General features: G+C 49.8%; 1 long non-coding RNA gene across 1 annotated transcript in view; it reads left to right on the plus strand.

Annotated features, from left to right (window-relative positions):
• Positions 1-12,785, plus strand: part of LOC126065779 (uncharacterized) — a 45,237-nt gene extending 32,452 nt beyond the window's left edge. Inside the window, exons 2-3 of the long non-coding RNA XR_007514927.1 lie at positions 9,956-10,130; positions 10,260-12,785. This is a non-coding gene — a long non-coding RNA (uncharacterized LOC126065779). The remainder of the gene's footprint in view (positions 1-9,955; positions 10,131-10,259) is intronic.
• Positions 12,786-16,003: the final 3,218 nt, after the last annotated feature.

The raw sequence follows: 16,003 nt of genomic DNA on the forward strand, positions 1-16,003 counted from the left end.
CCACCCTGCCCCACTCCATCTTACCTCACCCCACCCCACCCCACCTCACCCCACCCCACCCCACTCCACCCCACCCCACCCCACCTCACCTCACTGCACCCCACCCACCTCACCCCACCCCACCTCACCCCACCTCACCCCATCCCACCCCACCCCACCTCACCCCATCCCACCCCATCCCACCTCACCTTACTCCACCTCATCCCACCTCACCCCACCCCCTTACACAACCCCACCTCATTTCACCCCCCTTACCCCACCCCACCTTACCTCACCCCACCTCACCCCACCTCACCCCACCACACCCCACCTCACCCCACCCCACCTCACCTCACCCCACCTCACCCCACCTCACCTCACCTCACCTCACCCTACCCCACCTCATCCTACCTCACCCTACCCCATCTTACCTCACCTCACCCCACCCCACCCCACCCCACCTCACCCCACGCCACCCCACCCCACCTCACCCCACGCCACCCCACCCCACCCGACCTCACCCCACCCCACCCCACCTCACCTCACCCCACCTCACATTACCAGTTGGCACTGAGTTGACTGTGACTTATGGCACCCCAATGTGTGCAGAGTAGAACTGCGCTGCATAGTGTTTTCGACAGTTGAAAGTAGATTGCAAGGTCTTTCAGTGTGTCTTTTCTGAGCCTGTATTTTTGTGTGCAGTATTTAGCACATGCTGGGCACAGACAAGGTGTTCAGGAGAGGTTTCTGGCATAAATACATGAGCACACTACAATGTGTTTTTTTCTAGGGACATCTAATTACACTGTGTAACGCCGTTTCCAGCTATATTCCAAGTTTCAACAAAGGACCCCAGGAATATGTCTCCCCCAATAACAGGTTGGCACAGGACCGGGCAGAGAATGTCATTCCATTGTGCATGGGGTCGCCATGAATTGGGGCACGCTTGATGGCAGCTACAACAATGACAATAATAGTGGGCTCAGGAACACTGGAGAGAGCAGTCTTTTCTACTTAATTTATTTGCTCCCAAAATTCAACAAACATGTAAACGCATCCCCATTCGCCAGTCATTTGAAGAACTGAGATCATGTATTTTCTCTGTATTTTGTGTGTGGGACAAAGGGCAGATAGTGGGTGACTGCTGGTTCTGAACTCCTCAGCCAGGGCTCGCCCTCTGTCTCCTCTGTTGGGAGTTGTGTGCCTTCGAGTCAATTCCAACTCATAGCAACCCCATGTGACAGAGTAGAACTGCCCCCTGGGAATCCCTAGGCTGTGATCTATTGTGTGTGTGTGTGTATGTGTGCTTTAGGTCAAAGTTTACAGCACAAATTATTTTCTCATTCAAAAATTTATACACAATGTATATTAATTTATATGTGACAGACTGACTTGATTTGTAAACGTTCACTTGAAGCTCAATAAAAGTTAATAAAAAAAATTTATACACAAATTGTTTTGTGACATTGGTTGCAATCCCTGCAATGCGTCAGGACTCTCCTCCTTTCCGCCCCAGTTTCCCTGTTTCCATTCGTTCAGTTTTCCTATCCGTTCCTGCCTTCTTGTCTCTGCTTTTGGGCAGGTGTTGCCCCTTATGTTTCGTGTACTTGATGGAACTAAGAAGCACGTTCCTTACATATGTTATTGTTTGTTTTATAGCCTGTCCAATCTTTGGCTGAGAGGTGGGCTTCAGGAGTGGCTTCAGATTTGCCTAGGCTATAATCTTCATGGGAGCAGATTGCCAGGTCTTTGTCCTGCGAAGCTGTTGGTGGATTCCAACCGCTGACCTTTTGGTTAGCAGCCGAGTGCTGAACTGTTGTGCCACCAGGCTCTGCTGGGAGTGGGAAGGTGTGAGTGGTGGATCTGTGACCACAGGAGGCATCTGGAGAGGCTGGCTTTTAGGGCCAGGACTATGGCGAGGCAAGAGGGGTGCCCAGGGCACAACATTTAAGAAGACGTCACTCTCAGAGTCACGCAGGTGCAGCGCCGGCGCCTGAGTGAGCGCCCTACAGCTCTGCACCCTGGAAGCCTTGTTTGCCTCACCCTCGTCCTGGTACAGCTTCCATTGCCCCTGGAGAAGAGGTCTCTCTGCCACTGGAAATGAGTCCTGCTCCATTACAACCCCTCCAGCTCCTCCGCTCACTCACAATCAGAGGAACGGCGCCCATCGGATTGGCAACAAACAAAAGTTTGATAAAATGCTGTGTTGACAAGGGCGCGAGAAAGCTACCGCTCATCTGCCAGATGGGGGGTTGCCAAATGGAGACTGATTTTTTCACTCTCTTAATTTGTCCCAGGAATTTCACTCCTATGAATTTATATTACAAATAGTCTTGAATATGCTCACAAATATATGTTAAGCCTGTTCATTGGATCCTTGTGCGAGATAGTAAATGCTTGGAAGCCACCTGTATGCCCCTCAATACAATCCAGGTGCCCTCTGGTGGTCTCCGGCTCATGTCGCCCCCTGTGTGTCAGAGTAGAACTGCACTCCCCAGGGTTTTCAGTGGCTGATTTTTCCGATGTGAGTCACCAGGCCTTTCTTCCGAGACACCTCTTGGTATTCTCAAACCTCCAACCTTTGGGTTAGCAGATGAGCACGGTGCCTGTTTGCACCACCAATAGGGACAAGTTAAACTGAACAGTGGTGCAGTGGGGCACTGTGCTGTCCCTACAAAGAACCAGATAGGTGGGTCCAGGTGCGTACAGATGGGCATGGTCCCCAGGGATCACTGCCAGGTCAGCAGAGCAGGTGCAGAGCAACACACAGGCATTGGCGTCTGACAAAGGAAAGCCGTGTGTGCATGTGCGCGTCAGCGTACACAGAGTATTTCTGCAAGAACAGGGAGGGGTCAGGTAGCTCGAGCTGCCTCTTGGGGGGGAGGATGGAAATATGGGGGGCAGAGCCACTTCCTTTTCACTCTGTACCTTTTGTAGGAAGTGATTTTTTTTTTTTTTAACCCTGGGCTTCCTCTACCCCGTCTCCAGATATCCACTCCCCAAGCCAAAATTGTCGATCATACCGAGGCCTTAAGTTCGAAACGATGTTTTATAATTTTGGTTCAATTACACTTTAACCAGAATTTCTTCCATGCAACGTGATTTCAAATATTTTCCTTTCCAAGGGGGTTGATTTCCTCTGTAAGGTGACGGACTGATTATCCCACTTTATCCAAAGAGCGGTGACTATTTCCCTCATCTTTTCTCCTCATTAAGAACCCAAGAGTGGGCTCTGGCTGATGACTTCATAGCACATTGTTTTTCTGGAGGAGGTTAAATGGAATGCAGATGGCAAGACCCTGAAGCCTGCTCTTCAGCCATCATGCCCAGGCCTGAGCAGGGCTGGGCTGCCCGTCACCTCCTTGGTGACAGTGGGGACAGCGGCATAGCAATGAATACACACGTGGAACCCTAGTATGATTTGTTCATTGTTGTTGTTAGCTGCCCCTGGCTCATGGAGACCCCATGCACAACAGAACAAAATGCTGCCTGGTCCGGGAGGCATGATGGGTGGCAGATCAGATGGTTGTGATCCATGCGGTTTTCAGTGGCTGATTTTTGGAAGTGGATTGCCAGGACTTTCTTCCTGGTCCTTCTCAGCCTGGAAGCTCCATGGAAACCTGTTAGGCATCACAGCAGCACTCAAGCCTCCGCTGACGGATGACTGCTGGCTGCACGTGGGGTGCACTGGCTGGGAATTGTACCCAGGTCTCTCACTGGGAAGGTGAGGCTGCTGCTACCACTGAACGAGCACCACTGCCTCCATGCCCTTTCTTAACACAGGGCCAGAAACGCCGTGAACGAAGCCGTCTAAGCTTTCTGATGTTGTGGTGGAGTGGGGATTTGTAATTATCAGTTGATCAGCAGCAGTTTCTTTTTCCTAACAGTTCCTTGGTTTCTTTTTGGGAAATGCCTGGCTCCAGGAACAGGGAGTGGGCAATCCCTGTTCACTGCTGCCCCCAGTGCTCATCACAGGAGCCGGGCTCTCCCTCCCCTCATCCAGGAGAAGCAGGAGCCTAAGCCGAATGGCTGCTCCTTCACTTGCTGTCATGAGTGGATGATTCAGGGACACAGGACTGGGTAGAGGTCACTGAAGGTCATGGACTGCCAGGAAGGCTGCATGGTGGCAGTGTCCTGAACAGACTGCGTAGGGATAGGGTGGTGGTTGTTCTTGCTTCTTAGCTCTCTGAAGCTGCCTTGGTTCTCCCTGGCATCCCGTCAATTTTGTGAACCGCCAAGGTCTTCCCAAGGAACTATCTTCATCTGTATCCCTGGGGCCAGTGTCTGCAGCTTGAACCTAACTGAAGTGTGTGGACAGTTCTCTGGGGCTAATGACTGGAATAAAATAAAATACAACTTGTGAAGGAAAATAGACTGAGGAGATGTGACCAGGCCAGGGGAGCCTGGGCTTGACTCTTCTGGCAAGAGCTCCCGACGGTTTCACCTCTGATTGGACCCTCTCCTGGCCTACAAAGGCTGTGAGCGATTAGGATAGGTTCCCGAGGGACAGTGTAGTTGATCGTGTCCAGCGGCAGAGTCCGGGCTCAGATCCCAGCTCTGCCACTCACTAGCTGTGTGACCATGCAGAAGTTACTGCACTTCTCTGTGTCTCCGTTTTCTCATCTGTAAAATGGGGATAATAATAGGTCTTTATAAGGAAGGAGCCCTGCTGGTGCAATGGTTAAGTGCTCAGCTGCTAACTGAAAGGTTGGTAGTTCAAACCCACCAGCTCCTCTGGGGGAGAAAAGACTGGCAATCTGTTTCCGTAAAGGTTACAGCATAGAAAACCCTAAGGGGTCAGTTCTACTTTGTCTGTAGAGTCACTACGAATCGGAGTCGACTCGACGGCACACAACGACTCTTTAAGGTCGCTCTAGGAATTAAATGAATTAATATAGAATATAAGTAAAGGGCTTAAAACTATGCCTGACACGTTGTCGTTGTTAGATGCCATCAAGTCGGTTCCAACTCACAGCGACCCTATGCACCACAGAATGAAACACTGCCCGGTCCTGCGCCATCCTTACAATCGTTGTTATGCTTGAGCTCACTGTTGAGGCCACCCACTGTGTCAATCCACCTCGTTGAGGGTCTTCCTCTTTTCCACTGACCCTGTACTCTGCCAAGCATGATGTCCTTCTCCAGAGACTGAACCCTCCTGACAACATGTCCAAAGTATGTAAGATGCAGTCTCGCCATCCTTGCTTCTCGGGAGCATTCTGGTTGTACTTCTTCTAAGACAGATTTGTTTGTTCTTTTGGCAGGCCATGGTATATTCAATATTCTTCACCAACACCACAATTCCAAGGCGTCAACTCTTGTTTGGTCTTCCTTATTCATTGTCCGGCTTTCACATGCATATGATGCAATTGAAGATACCATGGCTTGGGTCAGGTGCACCTTAGTCCTCAGGGTGACATCTTTGCTTTTCAACACTTTAAAGAGGTTCTTTGCAGCAGATTTACCCAGTGCGATGCATTGTTTGATTTCTCGACTGCTGCTTCCATGGCTGTTGATTGTGGATCCAAGTAAAATGAAATCCTGGACAACTTCAATCTTTTCTCCATTTACCATGTCTGGTACGTAGTTAACCCTTAATGTATTGTTAATGTAATATGTGCTATGATACATAATATATTAATATAATACATGACTTACCATCATCATCACTACTGTCATCATCAGCTTGTGGCATGCATGCTGACAATTTTTTTTTTGTATGATTGAGATCTCAATTCAAATATTTTGTTTTTCCACCCCAACTCCAACATTTCATTTCCATTTGGCTAGAGCCAGATGACCCTTTAAGCCCCTTTGCTGACAAACACAAAATATGTCATTGTGGTTTGGTACTACTCGCACCAGAGATGTGCTGAAGCACGTGGAAGCACGCTGGTAGTCTGTAATTCACACATACGTGAGAATGTGCTAGTTGAAAAGTCTTTTTTTTTTAATGTACTCTGGTAAAAGTTTACAGGTCAAGTTAGTTTCTCACACAAAAATTTATACACGTATTGTTACGTGACCTTAGTTACAATCCCTCTCCTGTGACAGCACCCTCCCCCTTTCTGCCCCCCGTTTCCCGTGTCCGTTCACCCAGCTCCTGCCCCCTCTGCCCTCTTATCTCGCCCCCGGACGGGAGCTGCCCGTTTAGGCTCATGTATCTACTGGGACTAAGAAGCACACTCTTCACGAGTATTATTTTATGTTTTATGTTGTAGTCTAATCTTTGTCTGAAGAGTTGGCTTCAGCAATGTTTTTAGTTCCGGGTTAACAGTCTGGGGCCGTGTTTTCTGGGGTGAAAAGTCTGTTTTTAAAGACACCAGCTGCCGTTGAGCTGGCTCGGACTCCTGGTGACCCCGTGTGTGTCAGAGCAGAACTCTGCTACACGGGGTTTAAAGGGCCGATTTTTCGGAAGTGGATCACCAGGCCTTTTTCCTGAGGCCCCTCTGGGTGGACGGGAGCCACGTGCGTTAAGCATTTGCACCACCCAGGGACTCCGGGTTGTTAATAACTGTGTGTGTTGGTCTCACCTCACCCGTGCGGGGTCCACATGCAGCAGACACCGTCTCCCTGTTTTGAATGACACCGACCGCCAGAGCCGTGCAGGCTCCAGCCCAAGGCTGTTCGGTTAGGAAGTGCAGAGCTGGACAGGAACCCTTCTGTTAATGTCCCCAGAAGAGGTCCCACACGGGTGATCTGGGGGCCGCATCCAGACCACAGATGTGCCTTTCTTGGCTCCCATGGTGTTTAAAAATATTTTTACACCAAAATTTGAAAATCAGAGTATTTTAAACTACAATCCATTTCTAGTTTCCTTTGAAAAATGGGAAGATCTGGCAGCCTCCAGCACACGTTCAGGGAGCGGAGCTGCAGCTGCCGGGTGGATGGCCCTGTTCCCAGCGTTCCCTGTGTTGCCCTGACACCGAGGCCAAGTGTCAGGGGCCGTTTATCACTGTGCTTCCCTGCAGCTCTCCTCAGAGGACTGTGTCTTTATGCCCACGTCTGTATCAAAAGTGAGAAAAAGAGACTGTTCAAGAGAGCCAGGTGTTGTAAGAAAAACAGGACTCAGCAGAGTTCTTTGTGGAAGGCAGGGCTATTCCTCCATGATTAATGTGCAAACAGAGGGCGTCGCTGCAGGAAGAATACCACCTGGCCCCCTTCACCTGTTGACATTGCTTGCCTGGCCCCTATAGACACTGTCGCCTGTAAAAAGGGGCTATTACTATCCATCTTGCAGGATCTATGTGTCAACTGAGTGGTATTGTTTCTAAGGCTGGCACTGTGAAGCATGTACTCAGTAAAAGATGACTGACATCATCATGGGGAGTGGTGGCTTGGTGGTAGAATCCTCACCTTCCATGAAGGAGATCTGGGCTCAATCCCCAGCCAGTGCACCTCGTGCATGGCCGCCACCCATCTGTAGTGGAGGCTTGCATGTTGCTACGATGCAATGACAGCAGCAAATGAGAACAAATGTTGTCATATAGGAAAGATGGAACAGTTCATCCGTGTGCTGTGTCCCCATTGCTGCTTTGGATTCTTGTTTAAGTCTTGCAGGTTTAGTCTGTGATGTTTCTTTGTGCCACCCAGAGAGCTAATCAGGTAGAAGGTCCATCTGGATATGAGTGAGGAAAAAAAACCAAACCTGTTGCCGTCAAGCCGATTACAACTCATAGCGACTCTATAGGACAGAGTAGAACTGCCCCATAGAGTTTCCAAGGAACAGCTGGTGGATTCAAACTGCCAGCCTCTTGGTTAGCTGCCAGAGCTCTTAACCAGGGCACCGTCAGGGCTCCAGGCATGAGTGAAGCTTGTTGGACATGGAAAGCCTGCTAGTAGCGGTACTCCCTGTTGTGGACACGTGGTGGCAGCATTGCATCACGGCTGCTGCCTTCACACACTACCCGCCCCCCACCCCTCCTGCCTCCAAACCAAACCCATTGCCAGAGACTCAGAGCCACCCTACAGGGCAGAGTACAGCTGCCCCATAGGGTTTCCAAGGCTGTAGTCTTTTTTTTTTTTCAATTGTGCTTTAGGTGAAAGTTTACAGCTCAAGTTAATTTCTCTTTCAAAAATCTATGCATATATCGTTTTGTGACATTGTTTGCAATCCCCACAACAGGACAGCACGCTCCTCCTTTCCATCCCGGGTTCCCTGTGTCCATTTGTCCAGTTCCTGTCCCTTCCTGCCTTCTCATCCTCCTTTTGGACAGGAGCTGCCCATTTGTTTGACCAGAGAAGCATGTTCCTCACGTGTGTGATTTTTTGTTTTATAGACCTGACTAATCTTTGTATGAAAGGTAGGCTATAGGAACGATTGCATTTCTGGGTTAGCAGAGTGTCTGGGGCCATAGTTTTGGGGGTTCCTCCAGTGTCTCAGGCCAGTAAGTCTGGTCTTCTGGTGTGAATTTGAATTCTGTTCTACATTTTTCTTCCGCTCTATGTGGGACTCTCTGCTGCGATCCCTGTCTGAGTGGTCATTGGTGGTAGCCAGGAACTATCTAGTTCTCCTGGTTTCAGGCTCATGGAGTCTCTGGTTCATGTGGTCCATTAGTCCTTTGGACTAAAATTTTCCTTGTGTCTTTGGTTTTCTTCATTCTCCCTTGCTCTGGTTGGGATGGGACCAATAGATGTATCTTAGATAGAAGCTAGCAAGCTTTTAAAACCCTAGATGCTACTTACCAAAGTGGAATGTAGAACATTTTCTTTATGAACTATGTTATGTCAATTGATCTAGGTGTAATGTTTATGGAAGCAGAATGCCACGTCTTTCTCCTGTGGAGCGGCTGGTAGGTTCAAACCACCCACCTTTTGGACAGGTGCTGCCCAAGCGTTCAACCCCTGCACCACCAGGGCTCATATCCCCTCCAAAACTAAATTGAACCCATTGCTGTCCAGTCATTTCCGACTCAAAGCCACCCTATAGGACAGAATGGAACTACCCCGTAGAGTTTCCAAGGCTGTAAATCTTTATGAAAGCAGACCGCCATATCTGTCTCCCGTGGAACGGCTGGTGGGTTTGAACCTGACCTTTCGATTAGCAGCCAAGTGCTCCAGCACCTTTTATTCTTACCTGGCACTCTCCCTGCCTTCTTTGCCAAGCTCCGTCACTTTGTCCTGACCTTGAAGGGTCCTTGTTCTTCAAGACCCCACCCTCTCCCTCACTTTCTCTCCCTCACTTACTCTTCCCCACTTCTGAGGCTCCCAGCCCCAGCCTCCAGCAGTTTATTTGTAATGAAGAGCAAACAGCCCGGGATGTTTGTTAGTCTCTAACAACCAGAAGGAGCCCTGGCAGTGCAACCGTGAAATGCTCCGCTGCTAACCAAAACGTCAGTGGTTCAAACCTACCCAGTGGCTCCTCGGGAGAAGGACTTGGCGATCTGCTCCCATAAAGATTACAGCCTAGAAAACCCCATGGAGCAGTTCTGCTCTGTCACGTGGAGTCACTGTGAGTTGGAATTGACTGATGACATCCACCCAGACCCTAATCAAAAGCCAAACCAAACCTGTTGCCATTGAGCCGATTCTGAATCCTAGCGATCCTATAGGACAGAGTAGAACTGCCCCATAGGGTTTCCAAGGCGTGGGTGGTGGATTCCAACTGCTGACCTTTTGGTTAGCAGCCTGAGGTCTTAACCACTGCACCATCAGGGCTCCACCCAGACCCTTAAAAAAAGCCCATTGTTGTTGAGTCGATTCCAACTCATAGCGACCCTACAGGACAGAGTAGAACTGCCCCGTAGGGTTTCCAAGGAGCAGTGGTGGATTTGAACTGCCGACCTTTTGGTTAGCAGCCATAGCTCTTAACCAGTAACCACCAGACCCTCGTCCCATGCAATGGTGTGAATGTTTCTGTTGAGGACCTCTCAGGATGTAAATAGCTTCTCTGGCTTGAGGGCCTTGCCCTCGAGCCAGACTGGAGAAAATGTCAGATCACGCTGCTTATCGATCCTTTGTGTCATTTGCACTGCAGCTCCTTTGAGTCGCCAGCCACACTATGAGGCGCATTTCCACATTCCCAACAGGAACTCGGAGGGGCGAGGACCCTGCGCTTGAGCCCGTTGTCACATGGCTTACGTAGGACTCAACTTCCCTTGCAGCCTGGAGGAGCATTTGAAGCCGGACATGCCATTTTAAATGGAGCGCAGGTAAAAAACTTTGTAGGAGTTTAAGATTTTTGTCTTACTTTATTTTTAAATAAATTTTAACTGTGCTTTTGTTAGAGACTGGTGGATATTCCCTCATTCATGACCATTTGTCTATCTTGTGGGGACAAGAGGCAGCCCTCCTTGGTGATGGGGCTACAGAAGCTGGAAGAGACAGGAAGATCTTCCCCTGGAGCCAACAGAGAGAAAGAACAGGCCTTCCGATGCCCTGAATTCAGACTTTCGCCTCCAGCACTGTGCGAAACTACACTTCTGTTCTTTAAAGCCACCCACTTTCAGGTATGTCTTCACGGCAGCTCTAGGAAAGGAAGACAAGTAGCGTCTCACAGCATGTTTGCTTTCTGATTCTCACGTGAGGACCCGTCTACAAGCATCTTCCCCGTGTGTGACTCTGTTTCTCTGTCTGTCCTTCTCTTTTATAAGATGCCACCCAGACGGGATTAGCATTAGGTCCCGCCCTCCTCCCATAGGACCTCACGTTAACTGCTAACATCTGCAAAAAAAAAACCCTATTTCTAAATAAGTTCACATTCACAGGTGCGGGGTTTGGACTTCCACGTGTCTTTTGGGGTGCACAGCTCCACCCCAACACTCCTGCAATGCGGAGGTCTGTTTGTTCCAGCGGCTAGTGCTTCCACGACCAAATAGGACTGTCCTAAAACTCAAGTGTGTCCTCAGTTGAGGCAGCGAAGCCCACGGGGCTTCATATGGGTCTTGGGAGCTTATTGTTATCAAGATACTCCGCCTGTTTCCAGCGATGCTCAGAAAAACAGTCTTAATTTTCTCTTGCCTTGTCACCTGATAATTTGTTTTTGTGACCCATTCTGTTGCCTTCACTCCATTGCTGTGGCCTGGTAGCTGCGAGCAGCCACGCAGGCTTCCTGTGACTCACTGTACCTCATCTCTGCTGCTTCCCTTCAGAGAGAAAACTACTGGCTGGTGTCCTAAGCCTTTGGAGGGGAGGGAGATGAATGCTGGTTGGCAGCCCGTTCCTGCCAAGCCCCATTTATCTCACCCAGATGCAGGAAGTTAAGATTTGATGATGCGCTTAGCTGAGAGGGAGGGGGTAGGAGATGATCTTGTTCCACAAAGAGAGAGAAAATGAAGCATTGTTACCCCAAGAAAGGGCCCTGATTGGGCCGAGTTTGGAAGTCAAATGCGGCTGCCAAGTCATGTACAACCCGGTGCGTGGGGGTGGGGGGTGAGGAGCTCTCAGTCTGCAGCCCTCTGGCTCCACCCAGCCTTCCAAATACACTAGAAGTCAGCAACTTGCCCCAAGGAGACTGGGGGCCAGTTGGGCCACTGGGGGCTGCTGGTCGGATGTCTTTGAAAAGCTGGGCTTGTTCAGAGTGGGCCCCAGGGTCCAGAGAGTTTCTCCCCAGCCCAGACATGGAGAGTGGAGTGTTTCAGGGGCTGCTCACCGATGCCTCAAGAGTAGGGTTGTTTGGTCTCCCAGTCCCTCTCTGTCCATAATGTGTTATTCATGACTCTTTAGCATTGTGGTAGCCTACATGGAGCACATGACTGGGAAGGCCAGGGGTTCACGACTTGAGGCGCAGCTGCTGCAGGTGGTCGGGGATCCCTGTAATTCTCTCACCCCACCTTCCTCTGTGGCTCAGTCCCTGCAGCTACCACTGTGACCAGGTTGAGGACATCGGCGACTCTGGCAGCTTGGGGCGTGCACCCATCTTTCGTCATGCTGAGTCAGTTTGGGGGCGTTGCTCCCTACAGCGAAATCAGGGTCATATTTCCTCATGTGTAAAATGGGGATGGTAATTAGGACAACCATATAACTTATCCCAACCAGAATTCATTTGAGAGTCAAACAGCACTATTGATACTGATGCTGGCAGGACAAGTGTAAACCGGGACTACTCTGGGCAAACGGGAGGTCCACTCACGGCCCTGGTGTCCTGGTGTCGCGGGAACAAAGCTCCATGATGGGGTGGCTTTAAAGAACAGCCACTCATTGTCTCTCGGTTCTGCTGTCTGGGAGTTGGAATTCAGGGCATGGTCTCTGGCTTTAAAGAACAGCCACTCATTGTCTCTTGGTTCTGCTGTCTGGGAGTTGGAATTCAGGGCATGGTCTCTGGGGCAGGGTCCTTCCTTGTCTGTGGCCCTGGGTGTTCCTTCGCTGCTAGCCAAGCCTCATGTGCCGTCTCACCCCGTGTGCTGTCTCATCCTATGTGTGACTTTCTCTCCCTGTCTGTCTTTCTCTTTGGAAGACACCACTCAGAGGGATTAGGACTGGGACCAGCCTGCTCCAATGTGATTTCATTAACTGCTAACACCTGCAAAGAAGGGCCCTTCCTCCAGCAAGGGCACAGTCACAGGTGTGGGGATTAGGGCTTTGCAGGTGTTTTGGGGGGACACAAGTCAACCAGTAACAGTCACCTGGATAGATATGGCACTTGACCCAAAGGGCTCTGAGAGGACTGGGGTGCTACATGGGATGAGGGCAGTGCTCAGCAGGCCTGTGGAGGACTGGGACCCTGGCTTCTACACCGGGGAGGAGGTGTTGGGTAGGTACCAGTTGGGAACCAGGCAGGCGTGGCCTCGTGGGAAGAGGCCCACGGGCAGCTGACATGGTTGATAGCTGGATACCCCGGATTCTTACACCCCCAGGAGTGTTTTTGTCCAAGGCATCTCTGAGCGCGACACCGACCTGGCGTGGCTCCGTCATCTCTGTGTCTCGTTGTTGCTGTGGACGGCCCCCTGGTCTGGGTGCGCATCTCTGCCCAGGATCCTCCCAAAGCAGGTGTACCCTCTGCCTCCTGATCCTGCCTTGTGTGTGAGTGTGCGGGGGTGCACAGTCAGAGTGTCGTCCAGGTGTGAATGTGGACAACCGCATGCTGACCCCCAAATGGCGCAGGCTCCCTGGGGTGCCAGTGTGTGGGGCGCCTAGGCCTCTCTCCAGGGGTGGCCCAGAAGAGCCTGCCCTTCTGCCCCTGTGGCTCCATAACCTGGCCACTCCTCCGGTGGGAACTGGATGCAGGGCGTTTCCTGTGTTGGTCCTGTTGTGGGGGACGTGTTGGAAGTCCAGGGGGCGCCTCCACCACGGCCAGAGCTGGGTTCCTTGATGGTGGTTTAAGAAAAAGAACTCCCTGGGTGATGGCTGTCATGCAATTGGAGTGGAAGTGAAATGTGCATCGTCAGCTCTTCAAAAGAGCAGGGCAGGTGGGGCTGCCAGTTCCCTGACACTGTCCTGAAAGTGGGTGTCTGCCTGCTGGAGCATGCAGTGTTTGTGAGGCACTGGGCCTGGGGCTCCCTGCTCCCCACTCCGCCCCATATCCTTCTTCACTGGCCAACTCCTGTTTTTATCCTCTAGGTCTCAGCTTAAATGTTAATTCATTGTCATGTTACCTTATTGGATGACACACAAAATATATTCTCTTTTCTGACATTTACGGTGGAGGTATGTGCTTAAAAAAAAAAAAAAAATCTCTGTTTTTAGAATCGAGAATATTTTTAGAAAGAGGAGCTTGGAAAAGCCATCTCACCTTGCTCAAGAGTGTGTGGACCATGTTTTCCCAGAGTCTAAGTCAAAGATATGGAAGTTTGAGCCATGTACTTGCACCTGGAGCCCTGGTGATGCAGTGGTTAAGAGCTAGGGCTGCTAAACAAAAGATCAGTGGTTGGACTCCACCAGCCACTCCTTGGAAACCCCATGGGATGGTTGTACTCTGTCCCATAGGGTGGGCTGTGAGTCAGATGCAAGGAGATCAATGACAACCTACACTCATCACCACATCATGGGTGTTGATTGGTAGGCGGGGGCCAGTCAGACACATTCTGTTTGTCAGTAATGAAGGAGAATGTTTAGTCCCTAAACCCTTCTGGCTCTCTTCTCCTGACTGCTCTCTTTGGCATGCATGGTCTTTGGGTTCAGCATGTCTCTCCTGCTCTGTAGGCACGCCTCCGGCCCATGTTGGAAACTCATCTAGTCCAGGCTTCTCAGACTCTCGTTGCCATCAATCATCTCCCATCTGTCCTTTGTCTTTAACGGCTCCTCGACTGCCCTTTCCCTGTTTGTGTTTATTCAGGACTAAGCCTCTTTCCCATCTTGAAAGGTCCTTTCTGCCTTCTCCATTTCTCCTCAGCGGTGACGCAGTTTCTCTCTTCCTCATTCACAGCCACAATTCTTGAGTTTTTATTTTTCTGTTTCTATGAAGGCTGCTGCCTTCCTTCCCCAAAGTCAAGCCTGGAGAGATTATGGAAGGGAGAGGACCCCTCAGTAGAAAATATCAATATGTCAGGGGAGGTCAAAGGACATGAAGGTCAAAGGGAGCTGATGAATGTCATTCAATTAAGATATCAGTCCACCACTGGCCACCACCAGTTGCCATCAGGTTGACCCTGACTCATGGTGACCCCACGTGTGTCAGAACTGCTCCACAGGGTTTTCAGTGGCTGTGACCTCTCGGGAGCAGATGGCCAGGCCTGTCTTCTGAAGTCTCTGGGTGGGTTCAAACCTCCAGCCTTTCTGTTAGTAGTCGAGCGCTTAACCATACGTGCCACCCAGCAAGTCCTCTAGAGTGTGTAGCAGAGCACGCAAAGGTAGAAATGGCGCTGAGATAAAAGAGGCAAATGACCTGCTCCATACCCCACCATGCCTCACCCACCTCCTGCCTGGCTTTCAGCTTCAGTTTTTCAGAGAGCGCATCCTCGAACCAAGAGGCCCGATAAGCCCTCCTGTCAGATATTCTTAAATCAGCCCGTCCTTCCCCTTCATAACCCTCATCATTCCTTAGAGTTTTCTTTTTGGTCATTTATTTATTCGTGAAGGAAAACATTGAAAAGAGAAGGCCAAACTCTTTAAGAAAAGGAAGAAAGAAAGTTTCAGGTCAATATGAAATCACAATTTTTCTCTGATTCAGCACAACCTCCTTTCTCCATTTTATGCCAGCTGTCTATCAATTCCAGTAAAGTTTTACGAACCTTGGCATAATATGAAAGTACCCGATGTGTTCTACAGAAGAAGGCATTATTGACATTCCAATATTTCAGATGTGGAGGGAGAAATGCGTATCGATAACTGGAGAGCTGTTCAAAGAGACAGGGATGCAGGTGAATTTAGGGGGCATTGTCAACGATTGTGAGTGTTGGGAGGCTGGTTTTCCAGCTGGAATACTGGGCCCTGGACACTGGATAGAGCTTTGGTAAATCAAGCAAAATACAAGAGCAGGATGTGGTGAGGAGAACGGCCGTAGAGGACTCTGATGTGGCAACCTGACTGAGAAGAGCTGGGAGACACTAGTTAGCTATTAGCAGAAACTGAGGATTCTAAGACCCACCTCAGTCTTCTTGAGACTCCGGTGGCAAAGAGTGGATGGCATTGTGTCTGAGATGAGTCCCCTCTACATTTCTTCAGATTAGCAAAGAAAACCATGGAATTAAAGAACGTAAGGGATGGAAGAATGTTCAGAAATTGCCTTGTTCAGTAGCTCTCAATCCCAGTTATGCATCAGAATCATCAGGCAGGGTTTTGAAATCAGAAATTCAGGGGCTCCATCCCTGGTGATTCTAACCTGGTGCTTTTGAGGTGCCATCTGGAATCAACTTTGGAAAAAAAAGCTGTCTGAGTCATTTTTTCATGACTCAATGTCTCTCTGAGACATTCTCAGATGAGAATATTTGATTAGATCATTTTTTTTTTTCCACCTTACAAGTAAAGAAGCAGAGACCACATACTTTGACCCAACTGGGCTATTTGTGCAGACTCAGGGTGTACTTCGCAACATCTAATGATCCAATACTTTCAGCCAAGAGACAAGTTAAATCAGCTGGTATGCATTACAATGAGCAGTTTGGCTAAAGCTTTGAACTGTAGACTCCCTCTGGCACTTAGACTTCTC

The sequence above is a fragment of the Elephas maximus genome, chromosome 22 (assembly GCF_024166365.1).
Source record: "Elephas maximus indicus isolate mEleMax1 chromosome 22, mEleMax1 primary haplotype, whole genome shotgun sequence".
NCBI classification, from domain to species: domain Eukaryota; kingdom Metazoa; phylum Chordata; class Mammalia; order Proboscidea; family Elephantidae; genus Elephas; species Elephas maximus.